This window comes from Vespa velutina, chromosome 1, assembly GCF_912470025.1.
Source record: "Vespa velutina chromosome 1, iVesVel2.1, whole genome shotgun sequence".
Taxonomy (NCBI): Eukaryota; Metazoa; Arthropoda; class Insecta; order Hymenoptera; family Vespidae; genus Vespa; species Vespa velutina.
Genome location: NC_062188.1, coordinates 19,427,716 through 19,452,281, shown reverse-complemented (window position 1 = coordinate 19,452,281; position 24,566 = coordinate 19,427,716). Strand labels below are relative to the sequence as shown.

Here is a 24,566-nt window from a genome sequence, read left to right as displayed (position 1 = left end):
AGGGTTGCGATCTCAAATTCGAACGGCGCGGGACGATTACGACGACGGGAAATATATTTTTCAAAATATTTCGCGTAATGTTAATTACATTATGTAATCTCGTGGAAAAATATGGGACACATGGGTGAATTTTTTATTATACATAAATATATATATATATATATATTACAAATTTTTTTTTTATTATTCGCTTTATTATTATTATTATTATTATTATTATTTTTATTAATATTATTTATCAACAACGTGTGACAATGGATTTGGTTTAAATGAGATATTGAATATCTACGATTTATTGTGCCATCGAAAATCGACGAGTACGAGAGAATTCTCAACAAATCAAGGACAAGAGGCTTTTCCTTCGAATTAATTAGAGATAAAGCGGAAAAGGGGATTCTTCGAGAGCACCCGATCTAATGTAAGTACGAGAAGGCACGTAAAACGAAGAAATATAAGAGATTCGATGACTGGGGTGATCCCGCACAATGATTCCTCATGGCGGATCGTGCCTGGCATAACTAGATCACGTCAAGATAAAGTCAAACGTAAATGGAGTCCGCTCTTTCTCGGCTTTGGACTCTCTGATCGTACTAGAGAACGAGAAAGATATATATATATAGAGACAGAGACAGAAACGATAGTAAGAGACGAAGAGAAAGTTAAATGTCGATGATAGAAGAGAATGGGAGAGAGAAAGAGAGATAGATAGATAGATAGATAGATAGATAGATAGATAGAGAGAGAGAGAGAGAGAGAGAGAGTCCTGGCGGAAGGACGACACGGTGCGTGCGAGCAGGACGTACGTGAAACGGGGCTGATCAATATTCATGGTCCGCACTTGGGGTGGTTTCAGCACAGTCAGGGGGGATAGAGAGTCAGAAAGAGATATAGATAGAGAGGAAGAGTGAGGGGTGAGTAGTCGTGGGGTGGATTTATGCGAATCCTTCCTTCCGACTCGCTCAGCGAGGAAACGAATCTTTTTTCTTCCTTTTGCATCGCTTCCGTTCGCTCGAATGCCGTGTAGATCGCTTCCTCGAGAAGGTTGCCAAAAGCTCTTATGCTACCCGATCGTACTTCTCGATATCGGATTTCTATTTTAATCATCATCGAAAATCGTACTAACTTGAGAAATAAAATATAAAATTAAGTCTATCTTATCGATGAAAAATATCTAATAATAATTAATTAATAATGATAAAATTCGTAGAGAAATAGAGAACTATAATAAAGATTCGTGGTCGTAACATTGTTTCAACCATAGAGACTAGGACGAATTGACGGTGTACGATGATATTTAAGTAAGTACCAAGAGAAAGAGAAAGAGAGAGAGGATGAGAAGGAGAATACGAAGAGAGAAGAGTCTTTGTAAGAAGGTCGTCGTTAATTCTTTGACGGAAGGGGTGGATGATAGCGGGGAGAGAAGGAATATAAGCGGAGTTGGTAATAATGCTAAATATCTGAAATGAAGTAGCAGTAGTAGCGACTGAGTGTAACCTACATTGGCTGGTAGACTTGGTGGAAAGGAAAGTGTGCGTTACACGTAGGACGACGATGAACAACGACAACAACGACAACGGTAACAAAGTCGTCGTAGTCGTCGTCGTCGTCGACGACGACGACGATGACGAGGACGAGAAGAAGGGTATACACGAACTCGCATATCGTAGGTAGATGGATGCTGTGCACACGTATATACATCATAGATACATTGATACACGTATACAAGCTCGATCAAGGCACCGTAGACGAGCGAGAGTCCGTAGGAGAGAAGGTAGGTGGTTCGGTTCCGGTGCGGGCCATTAGTTGATGAGCTACCTCGTTTTCGTCCCCTCCCGAGGCCGAGATTCGCGCCAGTGCCGCCGACGACGGCGTGCCACCCTCTTCTCCTCGCTCGCGCGACTACATCGAGAAGCTCTCCACCATCTACGGGAAGAGGCCCTGTGAAAAGCTCGCGTGCCATTGTGGGATCTATTATTGCCCTCCTGGACTTACATGTTTCGATGCAGTGCCGGTAAACTCAGCCAACGAACCATCCAACCAACCAACCAACCATCCAACCATCCAACCAACCATCCATCCATCCAACCAACCAAACAACCAAGCAACCAACCAACCAACCAACCAACCAACCAACCAACCAGTCAGTCAGTCAGTCAGCTAGACGAGCAAGAGAGCGAGTAAGCGGACGCGCAACCGATAAAAACACCGAAGCAAACGAACCTCTTTGTACGTATACCTGTGTATATGCATGTATATATGCGTCTATGTTTTTCTGTGTTTACGTTGGTGTTCTTTCGATACATCGCGTATCGCTGCTCTTTACTACTTTTCTCTCTTTCTATCTTTCTCTGTTTCTCTTTCTTTCTTTCTCTATCTATCTATCTATCTATCTATCTATCTCTATTTATCTCTTTCTCTCTTTCGTCGCGAATTCCTACAGAGCCGACTCGATGCAACGGAGTCTCTTTCAGCGGAAAAGTCGCGGTTTCGCGGCTCCTCGCTTCCAAATTTTCAAAGACCCGATATCCCGCTTCGACGTCCTCGTGCATCTCCACCCTCATATTCCCCTTTTTCTCTCCCTCTCCCTCTCTCTCTCTCTCTCTCTCTCTTTCCCTCTTTGTAGTTTTGTCTCCACGAATATTAGAATATTATCATCCGTTCTTTTTTAAGAAAGAATTTCCTCATTCAATCGATCGATAATTTCTTTCATAGAATTATATCAATTTATCTTTTATTCACGAAACATCGAATCATAATCATGATATTACGAAAATGGACGACTAGGCATTTCGTTAAATCAGCGGAATGACGCGATATTTCCGGTGTTGATTCGGGACGTCGTCCCGCGTGATAACCGTAGAAAATGCGAGCCCTCACCGACCGACGAATCTACAGAAGGGAGAGATGGAGATGCATAGCAGAGGCACAAAGTCCTGGAAGAAGAGAAAGAAAGAAAGAAAGAAAGAAAGAAAGAAAGAAAGAAAGAAAGAAAGACAGAAAGAGAGAAAAAAGTGAGTGAGAGAGAGAGAGAGAGAGAGAGAGAGAGAGAGAGAGAGAAAGCGAGTGCACAGAAAGGCATTCAATGCATTCACGGGGAAGAACTCTGCACGAACGAGCGAGCTCGTGAATGAACCGAGTCCCGAGCCGACGAACCACTGTCGGCTCGGCACCCTCTCCTCCGTGGAACTACTCTATCTCGGGCATTATCGTTATTAAACACCTCGAAAGGCCGCCAACAGAATGGTATTCGTGTTTCAGGGAGGCAAGCCGCCGACGAGAGAGAGAGAGAGAGAGAGAGAGAGAGATCCGGCCGCTCGATTCGTTCGTCGATGTACTTACTCGCGACGTCCTCCCCCTCCCCCACCCGCCACCTCTTTCTCTCCTCCTCGTCCTCCTCTTTATCCTTCTTTCCCAACGTGTTCTCCACATGTTTTTTTTCCTTCCTTTCTTCCTTCCTTCATTCCTTCCTTCCATCCATCCATCCATCCATCCATCCATCTATCCATCCATCCATCCATCCATCCTTCCTTCCTTCATTCGTATTCTATCTATCCACTATATCCTCTTTCCCTTTTTTACTCTCGAAATTTTGAATAAATCCTTTCGACTCATATATCGTATTGCACGGTTGAATCATCCGAACGACGTGCGACTAATACAAACGATTAGAATCATAGATTAGAAATATTTATTTTCGTTGAATATTTCAATAAAAATTTACAAAACCGGGAAACATCTCAAAATGAGAATTGTATATTTTATTTGTGATATCAAGATGGTAAGGGGGATCCTCTCGCATGGAAGATCGTTATCATTGTTTAGCGCAGAAGACGGGGTAGCATTAAAAGCGACTCCCTTTCCTTCCTCGTATAGTGGGAGGAGGAGGAGGAGGAGGAGGAGGAGGAGGAGGAGGGATGGGGGTGTCGTCGTCGAAGAGCCGGATGATGTACTGCCGTCTCAGCCCCTTAATTACTGCCGCGTGCAAATTGGAAGGAAAAATTAATCGCAGAAATGACTTAGAGTCGTCGGCGGTGCCGTAGTTCGAGATACCGGAGGATGGGGGGGGTTAGAGGAGAGGACGGGTGGGTGGTGGGGGGCGGTGGGGGAAAGCGAAGGGTGGACGAGGAAGCGCAGCCGAGGGTCGCACAAAGGGGATGAAAGGAAGTCCGGGGCAATTAGAATGATGCCCTTTGCACGGTCTTCCTCTCTCTCTCTTTTTCTCTTTCTCTATCTTGCCTTCTTCCTTTCTCTCAATACCCCCGGAACTCTCTCTCTCTCTCTCTCTCTCTCTCTCTCTTTCTCTCTCTTTCTCTTCTATCTCTTCCTCTTCCTCCACCTCCTTTTGCTTCTCTTCCACCTCCATGGATACGCTGTTCGCGAAACCCTCCGTGTAAATCTGCCTTCCTTCTGAACTCGAACTAACTTCAGGTGCTAAGAATATCATACACGTACAAATATATCGTAACGAAGATATTTATTTATCCTATTAGAAAATTTTTATTTAGAAAATTTGTTTTCTATGGAAAAGGAATGTCTCCATTTAAAACAAAAATATTTCCCAAAGCTTTAATATTCTTACTCTTGTTTGTTGCATTTTATATATATATATATGTGTGTGTGTGTGTGTGTGTGTATGCGTGGGTGTATGCGTGTGTATTAAATTACTCTATCGACTAAAACAATGCTTTATTTAGAAGTAATAATAGATATATTTCAATAATTAATTTTAACACAAAAATCATGAAATAAAGGGAGAATTTTGGAGGTAAACGTTAACAAATATCAGCGTTTATCGTTATTTCATGCTCTAGAACAAATATAATATTTGATATAACTGTATCCTATAAATCAGTTAATATCATTATCATTCAGCGATCGTTCGAATTGAGGATGGTATAGAATTTTCGTAATAGTATTACAATATACGCGATATGTTCCATTTAATTCGTATATTTAAAATACTTTTTGTTATAATATTTTTGAGAGTATAAAAATAATTTAACATCAAGGGAAAAAAGAAAGTACATTTCTATAGTTTGCTTTTTTCTTTCTCTTTTTTATTAAGATTAATATTCTCTATTAAAGTTATCTACACACACACACACACACACATATATATGTACATATATATATATACATATATATATATATAGAGTGTCATGAACGAAAAGATTTCACCCTATAGATATTATTAGAAAGTAAGAAGTCTCAGGAGAAAGATCAACTTCGGAAGGTCACGAAGCAACAACGAGGACGAGGAGGAGGAGGAAGAGAAGGAGGAGGAGGAGGAGGACAACGATGACGGCAGCAACCTCGACGATATCACCAACGTTGGATGGACATTTAATCTCGATTTCGGGGTCGACCACCGATCGAACAACCCCTCCGACTCGTGGAAGGCCGCTGCTGTCATATCTCCAAGGGATGATTCGACGTGACGGCTCTCCCTAGAGGGTTGGCGTCGTGCTACCGTAGCCACTGGCATACGTTGCTGCTCTTGCCCTCGATGGAAAAGCCCATCGAAAAGCCCATCGGAAAGCCATGCCGTGTGCCGCCCTAGGCGGCAATATACGTCGTGACGTTCGCGGATTCCGCGCGTGCCACCCATTCCCCACCTTCGACTCCACCTCTTTCTCTCTCTCTCTCTCTCTCTCTTTCATTCTCGTTTTCGACCCTTCTCGCGTGAGGTTTAATGACGTATAAACTATGCTTCGGATTAGCAACGTTGCCTCGATTCTGCTCGAGGCTATCATCGAGCTTTAGGGTCGATAATATTCTTGCTTTTCGTCGTTAGCTTCTTATGAGAACTTCCTACGAAGCTATTCTCATATGAACCAATGTCTAATCTACCTAAGTATAATAAGATTTTAATCGACATTATTAAAAGAAAAATATTTAATATAGTCATTAGTATAATGAAAATTACAAGATTATCATTGATTTTTTTTTCGTGTAAATTCTTTTAATAGAAAAATATTCATTGCTTCGGATGATTCATTATTGAATCATTGATAAATTTTTTAGTTTAAAGAAATAGAGAGAGAGAGAGAGAGAGAGAGATACTGCAAGAGTATCTGTTCCCAACCTACCTCACTGTAAAAACGAAGACGATACTCGCCAATTAAATCGGATTCCCCTAACAGATCATCCTTCCAGTTTATTCGCGTCACCAACTTGCCGGTAGATAATACGTACTGACCAAGCTACGTTTGAAAAATCTCGTGACAGTTAACCAAGTACAAAACGAATAATTAATCGGACAAAGAAAGGCGTTCGTCGAAGAGGAAGAGCGAGAGCACGTTAGCAGTGAAATAGAGGAAAGTAAAGTGAGAGTCAGAGAGAGAGAGAGAGAGAGAGAGAGAGTGAATGATAGAGGAAAAGAGTGTGAGAGAGTGAGAAAGAAAGAAAAAAGAAGAAAGAAAGAAAGAAAGAGAGAGAGAGAGAGAAAGAGAGAGAGAGAGAATGGAGTGGCACAAAAGGGCCCCGACAACAAAGTCAAGTGGGGCACAATGAGCCGCGGCGTGAGTACATTGAATACCATGGTCGTCTCCTACAGTCGTGGTCCCATGGCTCTTTGACGCTCGTTCTACTACTTCTCGTGTCTCATGGTGTGTACTTATGGTGTGCCTCTATAAAAGCGTTGATTCGATAACATGACCGTGTCACCGATATAGAAAATTACATGCGCACGAGCGAGCCCCCAGGGTGACAGCTTGATCGTCGATTATGAAAACGTTTAAGAGCGAGATCCTTATATTTCTATAACCTGTCAACCTGTCACCATTTGTTTATTCATTGATTTCGTTCCTTCAATCGATGGAATTATATTTATTTTTATAGTTTTTATACTACTATCAAAAAGTTTCGGATTTTTCGTCGATGCTTTCGTCGAGGATCAACGGTATATAGAAGTAAATCGTTCGACCGAATCCAAAATGATAGATAGGACTGTGAGATTTAGAAAGATAGATAGATAGAGAGAGAGAGAGAGAGCAAAGGGATCGATTTAGAAAACTGGTCAAGCTCGAAAATCCTGATAAATGAAAGAAGCAAATACCGAGCGAGGATTATCAATAAGGGTTGGCTATCTTTAGACCTGGTGTAGAAAAGGGTAGATCGTGGTAGGTAAGGGTAAAAGACTTAATCTCTTTACCTACGATAATCTGATATAATACTCTTCCTATGTTATTTACCTTGGAATCAAATCGTTTATACTGTCTTAAAAGCAATTTCGTGTAAGGTATACTTCAATAAAGATTCCTCGTCTTTCGTATAACATAAAAATGTATGTATCGAGAAAAAAATATATATACACACACACACATATATATATATATGAAAAAAAAGGTAAAGAAAAAATATCGATGATGGACGACTCGATAGATATACTTTTTGATATCGAAAAATTGTTCACTCTCTTTCTCTCTCATTCAGTTGATCATTTCTAACTGGACGTAATGTTACGCGAAGTCACCCTTCCGTTTTTCCCGTCCACCATCACTTTCTCTCTCTCTTTTTGAGCGGGGGTGCAATCAATAAGACATTCGTGACGCGACGGTTATGGGGCTGATGGGGATGCGAAAACGGGGGCCAACGGGCAACCCCATGAATATCTTTCGATAGATTGCACATCGTCCTCGTTCAGGGCCGATGCGTCCCGATGCGTCGCGATGCGTCGATCCAGAGCGTCAGGGGGGTTGGTTAGCCGGAGGTTCGTCGAGGGCTACGAGACAGGCGAGGGTGAACGACGACGTGTGTGTGCAGCCACGCGTCCACTGCGGTTAACTTTTCCTCCATCTACTTTCCTCGCTCCACTCGATCTCTTTCTCTCCACCTTCTTCCTGAACGAAGGGTAAAGAGAGAAGATGTCCTGACCGGCGCCGACGGTCAACGGTTTTTCGGCCCTTTCGAACTTTCGACTCGATCGTCCGCGAGGAAAACTTTTTCTTCATCGTAAGGGTCCCCGGAGGTGCTCGCATCTCGACTCTGTGCTGTTCAATTACGCGTACAAACGGACAAAGTTTCAAAATGAAAATTTGACTTTGATGATTATTTGAGTAAGACTTTAGATAACCACCAACGGAAAAAATCCAACGAAATTATTTAAATGGGACAGTATGGATAAAAGGAGAAGATGAAAAAAAAATTAGTAAAAGAAAAAAAAAAGAGAAGAAGAAAAAGAGAAAGAAAAAAGAAAAAAAGAATCGATTACCGTCTAACCATCCATCCATCCATCCATCCATCCATCCATCCATCCATCCACCTATCTATCTATCTATCTATCTATCTATCTATCTATCTATCTATCTATCTACCTATCTGTCTTCGTTGTATTAGCGTCGGAACGTATGTATGCATGGGAGATCATAAAAACGATCTACTGCATTTCCCTTTATTTCACAAACGCGACTCGGTCGGTAGGTACTCGCTTTCCTCTATGCTCGAACGTTGATCTTTTGGATCATTCTCGACGAATCGGAAACGTGAATCTCTCTCTCTCTCTCTCTCTCTCTCTCTCTCTTGCTATCTCTTACTATTCCAGGATTCGGTCTGATGGGTGCGTCATGCATCGGCTTGCATCGGCTTTCATCGGTTGAAGGATCCACTCGGGATCTCGCATTAATAATGCATATCTGTGTCGATGTATACGTTTGCGTATATGGCAGTCGCATCTGTAAAAGTATGTAAGAGCTTAGGAATACGATTCGTAAAGCCGAAATCGAGAGCCGAAATCTCTCTCTCTTTTTTTTGCATGAGAACATTCGTTTTTCCATAGTCTCTCTCTCTCTCTCTCTCTCTCTCTCGGAAGGTCGAAGAGTGAAATTGTAAAAAACCACGCGGGGAGTCGCTGCATCGTTTTCACACAAAATTTGTCCTTGTTAATACGTCAAGAGAAAAGAGAGAGAGAGAGAGAGAGAGAGAGAGAGAGAAGGATAGAGAGCATTCAGGAACTCCCGAGTTCGTTTCTCGACGCTTAAATTACCGGTCCAGTCTCTCTAGGCCCCTACTCGGTCTACTGCCACTCTCTCGCCCTCTCCTCTTTTCTTTTTTCTTCCCTTTCCTTTTCCAAGCCCTTTTGAAAGGAACTCCATCCTTACGCCTCCGCACTCTTCACCTACCTTCCAACAACGTAGCCCCTGCCTTCGACACCGTCTTTCTCTCTCTCTCTCTCTCTTTCTTTCTCTTTCATTTTTCTTCTTCCTCCTCTTCTTCTTCTTCTACTTCTTCTCTTCCTCTTCTTTTTCTTCTACTACTACTACTTCTTCTTCTTCTTCTTCTTTCTCTTCTTTTACATTTTCTTTTTCTTTTTCTATTGCTTCTCGTTTCTGTTTCTACTTCTTTTTCTTCGTCTTCCTTTTCCTATGCCTTCTCTCTTTCCATTCCGTCATACGCGTCGAGTTTTTGGACTGATTAGCATTTTTTTCCTTCTTCACGCTTCTTCCATCGTGACTCGATGACGCCTCTGGCCGGACAATGAGGCTACTTATTTATTTAAATACCGGGCATCCTGTCCTTTCACGCGAAGATTTATGCACGCTGCCGAGCTAATTGCCGGCCCATTATCCGACTAATGGTATTCCGTCGCGTAAACGTTCTTCTTCTCCTCTTCTCTACCCCTCTCTCTATCTCCCGTCCTCCCACCCTTTCTCTCTCTCTCTCTCTCTCTCTTTCTCTCTTTCTGTCTCTGTTTCTATCTATCTTTCTCTCTCTCTCTCTCTCTCTCTCTACACCTTCTTCCAACATTTCGCTAGTCTTCGTCGACTTCTTCGATCGACAAAAGACACGTCGACTGTGGAATATGCGATCCAAAGTAACTTCGACGAGGACTTTCTTCTTTACCAAACACTAATGAGAACGTAAAATTCATCTCTCCCTTCTTCCCTCTCTCTCTAGCTCTCTCTCTCTCTCTCTCTCCTTCTCTCTATCTTTTTTCCTTCTTTTTTTTTTTTTTTTTTTTTTTTTTTTTTTTTTTTTTTTCTTTCCTCGATATCGTCGACAGATCGTTAAATATATATTTTCTAAATATCATCGTTCGTGAATATTTTCGATTAATAGTTAATAAAAAAGGTTAACAGTTTGAAATGCGTACAGAGGTATTTCTACCTCGTTTATCGAATAATCATAGGAATTTCAACGAGGAATTCAACAAATCTCGGGGAAAAATTCGTACGAGTCGATTCGATCAACGGCGACGGAACTATGACGATTTCGCGAAACGTTCGATGAGTGAAACAGAAAAAAGAGAGAGAGAGAGAGAAAGAAAGAGAGAGAGAGAGAGAGAGAGACAGAGAGAAAAGGGAAGGATGGATGAGGTTGGGGAACAGCGGGGATAGGAGTAGGTAGGTGGTGGACATTGATTTCTGAATGGGCTGTACCGTAAACGAGCCCGGAGTGCGCCCCTACCTACCCTTCGAATCGCGCAACCCGCGAAACGCTTGAAAACGCGCGCTTTCGCGTTTCCTATCGAACTGGGATAGCGGGCAAAGGGTTGCTTTCCATTCCACTCTTTTTTCTCTCTTTTTCTCTTTTTCTCTTTCTCTCTCTTTCTCTCTCTTTCTCGCTGTAGTAGCTTTTCATCGGTAGAGTTGTCCAGACGGTGAGCAGTGTGTGTGAGAGAGAAAAAGAGAAACAGCGAGAGAGAAAAAGAGAGAGAGAGAGAGAGAGAGAGATGTTAAAAAAGTGCGGGTCGGATTTGAAACGTTAGTCGACTCCGGAGGCAGAGAGCAACTGGACGAATGGAACCGAGAGAAAGAGAGAAAGGGAGATAAATCGGGAGAGAATCGAACGACAATTGATTTATTCCGTTACGCTGTTACACCTCGTCGCTTCGTTTTAACGTTTACCTACTACTTTGTATATGTAAAGGAGACCATTTTAAAGGTCGTTATATTGTATTAGGATCGTTCAGTTATCTCCGTTTTAAGAGATCATCGTGATAATAAACAAAGTTGTAATAACAATGTCGTCACCTTGTATAAGTACGTACGTAGTTAGCTCTGATCTTTAGTTAATTATTTATCACCGACGGGATATAACGTACGATGGTACTTATTTACATACGTAAATTATTATTACAACGTTATTAGAATCGTTGAAATATTCCTAACATTATTCTATTGTCGTTACGAATTAGAGGATCATGTTTCCTACAGGGAACAAAATTTCTTGCTAAACGTTCATGCGGGTGCTACGGCGAAATAAATGAATATATATATATATATATATATATATATATATATATATATAAAATCTGGTCGTTTTTCAAGCTCGTTGTCCGATGTCATCCGACATACTTAACAGGGAGATCGATTTCTCTCTTCGACAATAATACCAACGATGGATTAACGTCAATTTGCAGTTTTCAGTCGCAGCAGTGAGTTCGGCAGGCAGTAGCAGCAGTAGTTCTCGAATTGCCGTCGGGTTGTATAAGGTGGTACACCGCGTTGTACCATTGCTCGATTAGCATTTCGCATTAAAAATCCAGAACGCGATGGAAAAAGCGAGGATTTATCCATTGCCAGTAGAAGACCACGAGAAAGAAGAATCCTATTTAAAAAGTTTGATTAAGAAAGCTGTCGAGCTATTATTCTCATGCTAATTATGTCCTCGAAGATTTTGCTTGAGAATTATGTCGAAAAAATGGAAAGACGTTCGTTCTTATTCGCAATATCGTCTTTTCCTTCCTTTTCTTTCTTTATCATGCATACCTATAGATATTTAGACACACACACACACACACACACACACATATATGTATATATACATATACATACACATATATATATATATGTGTATATAAATATACCTGTATATGCTTACTTTAATCATTACTTTGGTCCAGAAAATACCTGCATCTCCGATTTCTCAAAAGTTTCGACGTTTCGCTTAAGATTGGAATAATATAAAAGTCAGTCGCGTGACAAAGAAGTGGAAGTGGAGGGAAAAAAAAAAGCACGAGATAAAAACGAGGAATGGGGTTAAAGGTTCGTCTTCGACCTTCCGCCCATTCCCCTTGATCTTTACGAGAATCATATGCGCCACTTCGTATCTAAGATACGCGTTTCCTGCGTATTCCGGAAACGGGGTTGTTTTCTTCTTCGTCCCCTCCCTACTTTTCTCTCTTCCTACGAATAAAAGTCGAATGAATATGCGCATTTAACTATAAACGTACATCATATAACACGTACGAAAGAATATTCTCTAAGAAAATCTAAATAATATTTATTTCTTTCGATATATCATATAATGTAGAAGATAGCTAATATAATTGGCTTTGATAATAATTGTCGCTTTTAATTATTTCGCTGAAAGGAAAATTTTTTAATATTTTTCTTATCGATTATATAACATCGTGAAATATTACACACACACACACACACAGACACACAGACACACAGACAAACACACACGCGCGTACACATACGCAGTTATGTATGTGAAAAGAAAGACACGAGAGGAGAGAGAAAGAGAGAGAGAGAGTGAGTGAGTGAGTGAGTTTGGTTTGGTTTGGTTCTCTTGACGTCTGGATCGTCGAATGCGTGCGCCGTCCGCCGGCGTCCTATGCAAAAACCACCCCGACGCAACCCTCCCATCGACGTGTCTTCACCCGCGATATAAATCATACAGCACATACATCATCTCCCTCCGGCAGCGCCGACGCATAGGTGGTACCAGAGACAGAGAGAAAAAGAGAGAGTGAGAGAGTTGAATGGCGACGTAAAGTAAAAAAGTAGCTGAAAACCTGGGCGAGCGACAAACCGCCGGCTTATCCAGTTACACGCAGGAGGCTTACCCATTTTTCCCTCCATTTTGTATTTCACTCTTCGTTTCTCGACCCTGTTCCCTTTCTCTCTCTCTCTTTATCTTTCCTTCTTCTCTGCTTTCAACAACCCAACGTCGCTCTTAAATTCCTCGTGGAATTCGACTTTTTAAAATCATTCCGTTGCCGCTCGAGAAGAGACATCACCAAGAGAACGTCCAAAAAAAGAAAGCAAAATAAAAAAAAAAAACCAAGAAAAAAGAGAAAGATCGTATTTTTCCAACTACTACGATATGATAATATTGAGGTTCTAAACGAGCGATGAATATTATTTCGGAAAAGTAATAGCTATTAAATATAATTCTGATAGTATATTACGAGAAGGAGATTATTATTAATACTGTTATTATTATTCTAAGATAAAATGTTCGAGTATATTTGTTCGATGATATATATATATATATATATAGATAGATAGATAGATAGATAGATAGATAGATAGATAGATAGATAGATAGATATATACCTTCGATCGATTATTACAGTCGATACGACGCTAACGACAACTGGTGTCGTTAACAGTGCCTGTTGCACGCAATTGATACACCCTAGAGAAACGCATACACGTGATGTATCTCCAATTTCCCGATAATCAGAAAAGTCATGGCCGTTGATTCTCACGAATCAGATTGATTGTCCACGAGATATCGTTTTGGGTTTATCTTTCTCCCTCGATAATCACTGAGATACTGATTCTCACGCGATAGGTGAACAAAAAAGATACAACGTTGAACGACGAAGACGAAAAAGAAAAAGAGAGAAAGAGAGAGAGAGAGAGAGAGAGTGAGAGAGAGAAATGTATACAACAATGGAGATAAAAGGACGGCGAAAAGTGTGGGGAGAAAAAAGGACGAGAGGAGGAAAGAGAGAAGGAGAGGGTGGGAGGGGGGATATATAGTAGGATTAGAGAGATCTGACGATTGTCGCGTATTGTATTCATTCACGACAATGTTCTCGATACATTCACATGTAGTTAGGTAAAACAGAATTGGAAAAGAGCATGGGGTCGATCGTTTGAAGACAATAATAAAACTAAACTCGACGAATCGCGAGACACATCGGGTGAGTAAATTGGCGGTATAGCGAGAATGCGGGAAGATTGTTGATATACGCGTAGAGAAAGAAAAAGTCAAGCCGCGAAAGAGCGAAGGAACTATCCTATACGATCGAGCCACGATCATTAGCCTTCTTTTTCGTTGTTGTCCATACGCGGGACGGATCCAACGTGTCTCTCTATTGTTCGCCGATCGACGAGCTTGCATTATATCGCATTATATCGGGGATGGTAATAACGTGGCGCCTTGTTCGTCGATTAAACGGTTACATTGTGCTCGACTTTTCTCTGATTGGATTATCGCTTCGCGCGATACGAGCACGATGCCTACTATTACTGTATATACGTATACTATTTATACATGAATATACAGATAGACATAGATACACACTTATACATAGTTACGTAGATAGACGTACATAGTGTTTGCGACGATACTTTGCTGAAGATCGAAGAAAAATGACCTCCGCTTGGATTAGAAAAGAAAGTAGGAGGAAGAGAGACTAGGACGGATAAATCACCGTGAGAAGCCACGTCTCGTAGAGACGATGCGTTTTCACGGATTTACGAGGGACGAACGAGAACGATCTAACTCGCCCAACATGTCCGATAGTTCTCTTTCTTGTACTTTCCTTTACGACGGACCACGAAGAAAATTTATCCTTGTCGCTAAAACCTATATCTAGGTGTATATACATATATACACACACACACACACACACACACACACATATATATATATATATATACCTATATCTAGATATCCTTTCGACATTTTCTAATAATGTTACCTATCAACTTAGAAGAAAAAATCACCTACGTTAATCACATTCAAATTTAATCCTAACTACTTAACTTACTTACTTACTTACTTACTTACTTACTTACTTACTTACTTGAACGAATTCAAACTCTACCTTTCTTTCTAGTTCTTCTCAGGGAAGAAATTAGTTATAGTGCGGCAGGTCGGTCAACTTTTCGAGACCGTTGGCCATTCCATGACTTTAGTTTCTCCACGGCAGCAAGATGTAGAGAACGGGAGAGGGAGAGAGAGAGAGAGAGAGAGAGAGAGAGAGAGAGAGAAAGTTGGTGAGTTCGAGACAGAGGGCAGTTACGCTCGGAGGGTAGAGAGACGAGCGTCGAGTGTGTGTGCGTTTAATGCGAATGCGAACGTAAGAGGGGTAAGTGTAGGTGTAGCTGGAGGAAGAGGGAGAGAAAGAGAGGATATATATATATATACACATATATATATATATATAAAGAGAGGGAGAGAGAGAGAAAGAGAGAGAGAGAGAGAGACGGTGGCTTGGGCAGTGCGTATCGATCTGGCCGCGTTACGCGCGTGACGGAGGTTGGGGCCCTGGTGTGGACCAATCGGAGGGCCACTCCTCTCTCCCTCTCTCTCCCTCTAACCCTCATCGTCCTTCTCTCACTCTCCTTCCTCCCATCTTCGTCCCTCGTTTCCGTATACTCTCTCTCGCTCTTCCTCACACGTTTATGCATGCACGCATGCACGCATGCACGCGGAGGCATGCACGACTGAAACATACTCCCTCTCTTTCTCCCTCTCTCCCTCTCTCTCTCTCTCTCTCTCTCTCTTATACTGAATGAGTATAGAATGTATATATGTATATATATATATATATATATATATATCTACCTGCTTGATTGCATCGGCCGATAACAACGCAGCCATGTCGAAACAATGAAATGGCGGACTTCCGCGGAATACGCGTATGGTAATCGTGGCATCCACGTGCAACGTTTGACGTTTTAATCATGGAATTCGCGAGCCACTATCGACCTATCTTTTCCGGAAAAAAAAATCTCGCGCTTCGTAATTCTTCCTGGTCGACTTGTTATCGTAAAGTACGCTCGTGGCATTTAGTGAAGCGCTCGGAAGTTCTTCATTTTTTGTTTTGTTTTGTTTGGTGTTTCTTTCCACTCCCCTCTTCCTCCTTTCCACATGAAAAGTGAGATAATAATTAATAGATATCGATGATAATCGTTATATAGATATAATGTTATTTTGATTTTTTTTTTTTTTTTTCTTTGAAAGAAATATATCTCATATTTCTTTCGAGTTTTTTTTTTTTTTAAAGTAAACATTTAGTCTCACCTTGACTATGATAAAAGACGCGCTAATAATAATCTTGGCGTGACGTCAGCCGATGATGATATTTTTTCCTTTCTTTTCTTTTCTCCCTTTTTTTCCTTCTTTACTCTTCTTTCTTTCTTTCTTTTTTTTTTTTTTTTTTTTTTTTTTTTTTTTTTCTAATAAAATCGATTTTCGATACGTTACTTACGTGAAATTCTTGCTTGGAATTCACCTGATAATGTCTTATTTATAGTTACGAAGAAAGTGGAAGGAAGTCTACGGGCGTGAACATAAAATGGCCGACCGAGAGAGCTGCCTGCGATAGGATAGGTAGCTTTCAGGAGAAAGGAGAAATCTATGCAGGAGTGGTCGAACGGATGGGTCCTCCGCTACGTTTACCACGTTTTTTACATTATTCATGGGGTTCGCGGACCGTAGAGTTATGTAGGTATGTATGTGGTTGCGCATGCTCGATTAGCTCGACCAAAATAGTAACGCGCGAATTTGCGATGGCGAAACGACGCCGATGGTAATGGTATGTATGTATTTATCTATGTATGCACAAAATATCTATAAATCGACGTACGACATAAAATATAGATAAAATCATTGGCAATAGTTGACGATTTATAGTCTATAATCTAACTTTTACATATATATATATATATATATATATATATATACACATGTATGTATGTATGTATTTACTTATGTATAAAAAGATATTTGAAGATATTACGAGCAACCTGTTTTATGGAAAAAAAAGAATAGATTCGCCGATAGATAGTGAAACTCATGAAAGATCGGAAAAGGAAATCGTTGAAACCGTCGAAGATCGGAAAAGGGAAAAGTGGTAGGGAGGTGGAATCGAGTAGATTTTTTGACAATATTTTCCGTAATTGAGCAGCGCCAATAAATTTCGCTTGAATTATGCCCGCTCGGGGAAAATAACTGAAAACTGTCCAACTGTTCCCATCCATTATTTACATCGTTTAACAAATTTTACTGCTCCCCAGTGGTGGTCCGTGCGACTCGCCATGTCAGCCAGATATTTTCTCGTATGATCGTGTGTATTCGTTCGCGCTTTCGATCTCTTTTTATCTCTCTCTCCCTTTCTCTCTCTCTCTCTCTCTCTTACACATACACTTTTACACATACATAAATATACATACACACATGCGTGACCCTCCTCCTATCGTTGAAAACCCTCCTCGTAATCCCCACTTCGATCGACCATACCGATCGCTTGGTATTCGTACGCATTCGTAAATATACCCGACACGTTTATTGGCAAATACAGTCGCACACCAACGAGGGTGCTGTGCCAATACCTACGAACGAACGAATTTACGATTTCATCGAATTCCCTCGTTAATCGCCGGTATACGCGTTTCCGGTCTCTTCCATGCTCTTTCGTTCGTTCTAACTAGCTGAACTTTATCGTGGTTTGCCAAAGTTCTACGCGAGATGGTCATCGAGGAAAGTTTTTTCTTTCTTTCTTTCTTTCATTTTACTCTCTCTCTCTCTCTCTCTCTCTCTCACTCACACACACACACACACACGCACATTCCATTGTCTTTTTTTTCTTCTTATTACACTCGATTTTTTTTTTTACGGACGTCATCAAAGAAACAACATTTCTACCTTCGATATTTTCTTTCTCTTTCTTTCTCTTAACGCTGTAATGATACGCATTTATTCGTACGTACGAAGAAGCCAATAAAAAATAACCTGCGATTTCGTAATCGATAAACATTGTAAAACGCATTCTACCGTGGAACGTTTAGACTCTCCGAACTTTCTAAACGGAAACTGTACAATGCTTTAATTTTTTTTTTCCTTTTTTTTTTTTTCTCCTCGTCGAGAAGCGTGGCTCATGAATATTCATGAGAAAATACCGAAGCATTGTCGTTCGTTCGGTTTGAATTCTCGTAAAGCTATCCTCACGGCGCGATGGAGATATTTCTGTCTTTAACAGTACGATTAAATACGACTCGTAGAAAATATCGAAGTATTATTGTATAGATACCTATCATCATGTATAACTATACTTTTAGTTTATCGTGAAACTTTTTAACTCGTGAAAATGAACGTAAGAATTTTCCTCTTTCTTTTTCTTTGTTCTTTTTCTTTTTTCTTTTCTTTTTATATATATATATATATATATATATATATAAACAATACCACATACATTATTTTTTATGTTAAATAACATTTAATGGCATTATTATGTTACAATTTTATTTGTTAATCTTTCGAAAGGCACAATATTTTTTTACAATTTTATTAAAGCGAAACTATCGTAAGTATATACTGTAGGAAGAAAATATCGATCGATTATTAAAAAATACATATATATATATATATATATATAGGTACGTACAATATAATAACAATAATACGATGAATATCTCATAGCCGTTGTTATTTAATATTTTTTTACGTAAGCTTTTTTGCCGAAAATATTATCGTTGCCGTTTATATTGTCCTCCTATATCGGGCAAAGAGTATTCTACACTTTTAACCTCCATCATTGTTTCCCTTGGTAGAAGAAGTAGCGGCCGAGGAGGGTGGGCGGAACGGTGTACGCGCGAGATACGAGACCGGAGTGGAAATCACGAAAGTCCTGTGGGTGCTCTGGATTCGCCCCTTCTAATCTCGTCTCCTTGGTTTCGCCCTCCGGCTTCGTCGAGCGGATGAGAAGTAGGAGGAGGAAGGAGAAGGAGGAGGAGGAGGAGGAGGAGGAGGAGGAGGAGGAGAAGTAGTAGAAGTAGTAGAAGAAGAAGAAGAAGAAGTAGAAGAAGAAGAAGTAGAAGAAGAAGAAGTAGAAGAAGGAGAAGGAGAGATCTCACCCTTACCACTCAGAGGGTAGAAGGAAGCCGGGGTTGCAAACGGAGAGTGAGTGAGAGAGAAAGAAAGAAAAAAGAGAGAGAGAGAGAGAGAGCAAGTCGATGGAGCGAGAAGAGAAGGTGCTTTAAAGGGTAGCGAACGCCTCGACAAAAGCAACCCTCTTAAAGTTCGCTCTACGCTCTGCCTACCAATGCGATTTCGAATTCGGATTCCGCGTGCCAGATTTTCCGAAAAGGAATCTACGAATCTCTCGATGGATAGAGAAGGGACGGAGATGTGCTTGAAAAGAGAAATCCTAAGGAAAATAAGAAACGTCTAATGGATTATCTTTAATTTCGTTGAAGGAATCGGCCAAACTTATTCGAGAGAGAGAGAGAGAAATAGATAGATAGATAGATAAATAAATAGATAGATAGAAAAAGAGAGATAGAAAGAGAATAGTTTTAACGATATCAAGTGGAACCTCAGAGCAATTTCGTTCAAAGAAATAGCCGTCGAGTTTTTCGCTGGTGATAAGAGAATAAGGAAAACGTAGTGAAGTAAACAAAAAAGAAAAAAGAGATGAGAGAAAAAAGGCAAAAAAAAAAAAAAGAAAAAAGAGGAGAGAAAAAGAGAGAGAGAGAGAGAGACAGGAAAAGGGACTAGCAGAGGGGAGCAAATCGCGAGAACGGGAGCCCGCGAGTGTCGCCCGCTCTAATCTTCGGCGCGAGAGGAGCGAGCCCTAATCCAGCTTATCCAGAAAGTAATTTTGAGTCTTTTGAAAGCGACCGTCTGGCCCCCATCTCCCCGTCGTCCCCCTCTGATCTCTCTCTCTCTCTCTCTCTCTCTCTCTCTTCGTCCACGAAGAAATCCCAACTGGGCGAAGGGAGAGAGAGAGAGAGAGAGAAGAGATAGCTCGAAACCCGCTTCTGCGAGGACGGGACTTCGAAGAGGACTCTGGAGAAGGAGTCTGGAGGAGAAATCTGGTAGAAGGACCATCGTCGTCATCTCTGCACAAACTTTTCTTCCTATCGGACTATTACTACCTACCTCGTCCTTTCTCTATCAATCTCGTAACCTTTCTTTCCTCATCTCGCTCGAGTAAATTAGCAAAGGCAAGAAGAGATGGACTATATAAGAGATGGACTATTCTTTTATACTTCTTACGAGAAGATAATGTCTATTGGTAGAGGGGGTAAAATGAATCGGATTAATTTTTTTTATTTTTTCTTTTTTTTTTCCTTTTTTTTTTTTTTTTCAACGTAACTAAGTAACATATCCCATCAACTATCCTATCTCTAATTTTATTCCGGTGAAATCGTAGAATCGGCATTTGCCATGATCTCGTTATTTAAATAATTAATAATTTTTCTTAAAGATCTGATCGTTTTTCGTCGATATTAAAATCGACAGGACAAATGAATAAATCGATATATGTATATTATACTACAGTATCGTTTTAATGACGGTTACCCGATTAATCGTGAAAAATTTCCATTTCCGGATAAAAATAAAAGATCCCCTGTGAAATATATTTCCATCCTCTCGGCTGGTAGGCCGAGTATTCGGCATCAAAATGGCAAATAATCATCGAGCAATGGCCGACAGAGACCGAGAGTGCGGGCGAATGCGTCAGAAACACATCGATTAGGAGAGACGAGGAGAGAGAGAGAGAGAGAGAGAGAGAGAGAGAAAGAGAGAGGGAGAGTGAATGCAGGAAGGAGGGAGGGAAGGCAAAAGAGAGGGAGAGTGCATCGTGTGCTGGAATATTTCGAGAGTACTCGACGCATTGTCACTCCGGGGGCCTACACTTGGTCCACCCTCTCGACGATTCGAAGCCACCCCGATGCGGGGATGGATGCTATAACGTTATACGTTTGGTACTTATACAGGGTGTCGTATTGCTACCATTTCGTATTTTTACATTTTCAAACAAACAATTTAATTCGAACTACGGCCTATTAAAAAATACAAAAGTATCATTAGCATTTGACGATGAATTTCTCGTCGTTAACGATTTAATATCGGATAAACGTGAATGGTTCATCTAATTTGCGATTAATTCTTTAAAATAAATAAAAGAAAAAAAGAAAAATAAATAAATGAAACAAGAAACTTTTTCCATTCGAGATGAGATACCAAGTCCTTTAAAATTGCGAGTATTAAGAATCATAAGTGAAGAAATTTTGAGATCGTTAATATCCATAATATGACGATTAAAAAATTTGCGAACAGAAATAAATATATTCAATGCTTATAGAGATCACGTACTGAAGAAAAGAAAAAGAAAAGAGAAAAGAGAAAAGAAAAAAGAGAAAAGAAAGAGAGAATAATAAGAAAAAAGTAATAACAGTTATGAAATCGAATGCAGTCGTATGTATAGATGTCCGAGAGACAGACTAACGAGGAGAACTATTCGAAGCCGCGTTCCCAATTTATTCAAGCTCTCCTGGAATTTATCAGACATAGTCGCGGTAGGTGAGATAGGATGAAGAGAGGCGAAGTGGGGTCGGCCGGTTGGTCGATTCACCAAATGCTACACGCTCGAACGCAACATCCACGGCACACGGACACCCAGTATAGATACACGAAGGTGTATCTATGGAGGCATGCGTAGCTATTACCTAGACCACGTAGGCGGTCGTATAGTACATATGTAGAAAGTATATATATATACATACATATATATATATATATACACATAGATATGTATGTAGTGAGTGAAATAGCCGGGGTGCGCGTACATAGTCGTTGCTCTCGCAGGTACGTATACCTCTACAGAGAACGAGAGATCCAACCGTCCTCCGGCTTTCCTCCACCCGCTGAACCATCACTGTTACTCTCTCTCTCTCTCTCTCTCTCTCTCTTGCTCTCTCTTATTCTCTCTCTTGCTCTCTCTGTAGTTCTCTCGCTCTGTCGGTTGGTCTGGGTAGGTAGCTTCTCGTATTATATACGTAGCGAAGGCTGGAGGGTCCTCACCGCCGCAACATTACGCTGATTGCCTGAATTATCCGCAACCAGTTCGTCTGTATGTGCGTTCATGCGCGCGCGCGCGCGTTCGCATACAGAACATTGAGATAGGGAGTATGAGTAAAAGGAGAGAGAGAGAGAGAGATAGATAGATAGATAGACAGACAGACAGACAGACAGACAGACAGAGAGAGAGGGAGAAACACGTAGCAACGTCGAAGCGTAGGTGTAGGAACGTTGCGAGTCTCGAGCGCTTCTCGCGCGAGAGAAACTCGCTCGGCGCGTAGTACCTCACGTGTTCGTATAGATATATATCCATACGTTGTATAAGCACGTACGTATGTATGTGTCTTCTACGTAATACGTACAAGTAATACGAGAGTATACCGTGAAGGAGGCAACAGGAAGGTTTACGAGGAGAAAATTGAAAACGGTGCTGCGCGCGAGCGTGGAAGACGATAGCTTATACGGTGCGTTCATGAAGGTGGAATAATGATTCGAGACGGGAAACACGGAAATTCTCTCGTCGCTTCGTCGCTTCTAACCTATTCTTAAGAGTTAGCCGTTACCTTTTTTATTGCCTTTGTTAATTGCACATTTATTAAATTCACTCTTTTATCCATTTTATTCGCTTGGTCGATATAACACTCATGATACTCATAAATGTTTTTTTTTTTTTTTTAAATCGCAATACTATCGTATGTCGAGAGTAATCCCAATGAGGAATTAATAAACGTACGATTTGATATTATCGATTTTTATTTGATGTTCGTCGAACTGATTAATGAAAAAAAAAAAAAAAAAAAGAAAAAAAAAAAACAAGAAAGAAGAGAGAAAAAAAGAGAAAAGAAATAAGAAGAAAGAAAAAAAAGAATTCCAACGGGTCATACCAAGTCAGATTGAACGTTGAAGAAGCAACGAATATATATGCGATGATCGAAGAGAGGAATGAACGAGATGAGTGACTCGTTGGAAGCACCCTCTTTGTCGTACCCATAGCCATGGTCATGAATTCGCTTTTGCAGTCCTGTGTCGCTCGTCGTCGTTCGTCGCGGCACGACGAAAGAGATGGAGACGCAAGGGCGGTGAAGGGTTAAGGACGCGTATCATAACGCTTGATTAATGTACGTCACCCATCCCCTTTCTGTCTATCATTCCCCTCTTTTCCTCCTCACCTTCCATCTCTCTCTTTCTCTCGCTCACATAGCGATTACAGTTTGGATATGTTTGTAGTTTGTTATCAATGTTTCGATGCGTTTATAAAAATTAATATTCGACGAACGTCAGAAAATATCAAGTTTTTTTTTCTTCTTCCTTTTTTTTCTGTTTTTCTTTTTTTCTTTTTTTTTCTTTTTTTTTTTTTTTTTTTTTTTTTTTTTTCTTTTTTTTTTATCGGATAAGAACTGTCTTAAATTTGTCGTTATAGTTCTTACTATAATTCATTCAATGCGGTAAATATCACGAACAAGCTCTATTGCCTTTTAATTTTATTATTTCCAGAACTAGACAGGAGGAAAAAAAGCTTGTCTTTTATCGATCGTAATCATCGATCATGTTCCCGAGTTTGCCGACACGGAACGCAGAAATCAACACTATATTTTGCGACTGTCACGGACAAATCGATCAACGATCTCAACGGATCGAGATTAAAGCGGCCGCTCGGCGCCAAAACCTTTCGCGAGTTACGTTTTGTAATCGACTTCGACTTTCACTTCCTAAAGAGCATAGAAAAGTCTTAATGGGAAGATATAATAATAATAATGATAATAATGATGATGATAATAATAATAATACACGTGAACGTAATTTTCTTGGCGTTTAGTCGAAGCTCGTAGAAAATAAAAAAATAAAAAAAAGAAAAAAAAAGAGGAGGAAAAAAAGAAAACTCGAAATAGAAAACAAATGGGCGGAAGTACGCGTAACGATCTCGACGCGAAGAAGAGAAAGGAGATAGAATAGGCATTTCGATGCCGGTGACACAGTGACACGGAACCTGTCGAGCGAAGCCAGCCATTGGCTCGTTTCTGATAAATAGGACGCTACCGGGAACGGAGCCGCGAGCTTCGACAATGGGGGTGCCGGAAGACCGGGGCAGCTTTAATTTCCCCCCGCAGTTCCTGGCAATTACAACGTGGCGCGTCCCGATAACCATCTCTATCTCCGACCACAATGCTCTCGATTCCAACGCACCCTTCCGTCCCCGCCAAAGCCATCGTCCTTTCGTTTCTCTTTACGATTTTTCTTTCACCGGACGTCGAACGCCTACGACTTTCAACGATCGAGATTCCCTTCCTTTTCTTTTCTCCTTTTGCTTTTCTTATATTACGGTATCCTTTGTATCCTCGTTACCTTTCCCGATGTTCATGATTATCGGCTAATAATAATAACAACAACACAACAACACAACAACAACAACAACAACAACAACAACAACAACAACAACAACAACAACAACAACAACAACAACAACAACAACAACAACAACAACAACAACAATAACAATAACAACAACAACAACAACAACAACAACAACAACAGCAACAACAACAACAACAACAATAACAATAATAATAATAATAATACGAACATGTTCGAAATGTTTAGTAATTAGAGACGATTCAAAAGAAAAGAAGAAAAAAAAAAGAAAAAAAAATAAATAAAAACAATAAAAATATAAAGAAAATATATAGATCAATTTTCAACGAATTTCGATCGAACGTTATCATTTTAGAGATTATAATAATTTTGAACGTATGAAGAAAAAGTAGATGTGACAAGTCCGAAGTATCTCTTGC

The 24,566-nt window shown here is 40.4% G+C and overlaps 1 protein-coding gene and 1 long non-coding RNA gene across 12 annotated transcripts in view; one reads left to right on the top strand and one right to left on the bottom strand.

Moving 5' to 3' along the window:
* Positions 1–24,566, bottom strand: part of LOC124956326 (transcription factor Sox-2-like) — a 325,693-nt gene that overhangs the window by 170,420 nt on the left and 130,707 nt on the right. The window lies entirely within an intron of this gene.
* LOC124956394 lies at positions 1,780–18,669 on the top strand. Its single transcript, XR_007103241.1, has 3 exons — positions 1,780–2,226; positions 16,226–16,420; positions 18,522–18,669. It is a non-coding gene; the product is annotated as an uncharacterized LOC124956394 (long non-coding RNA).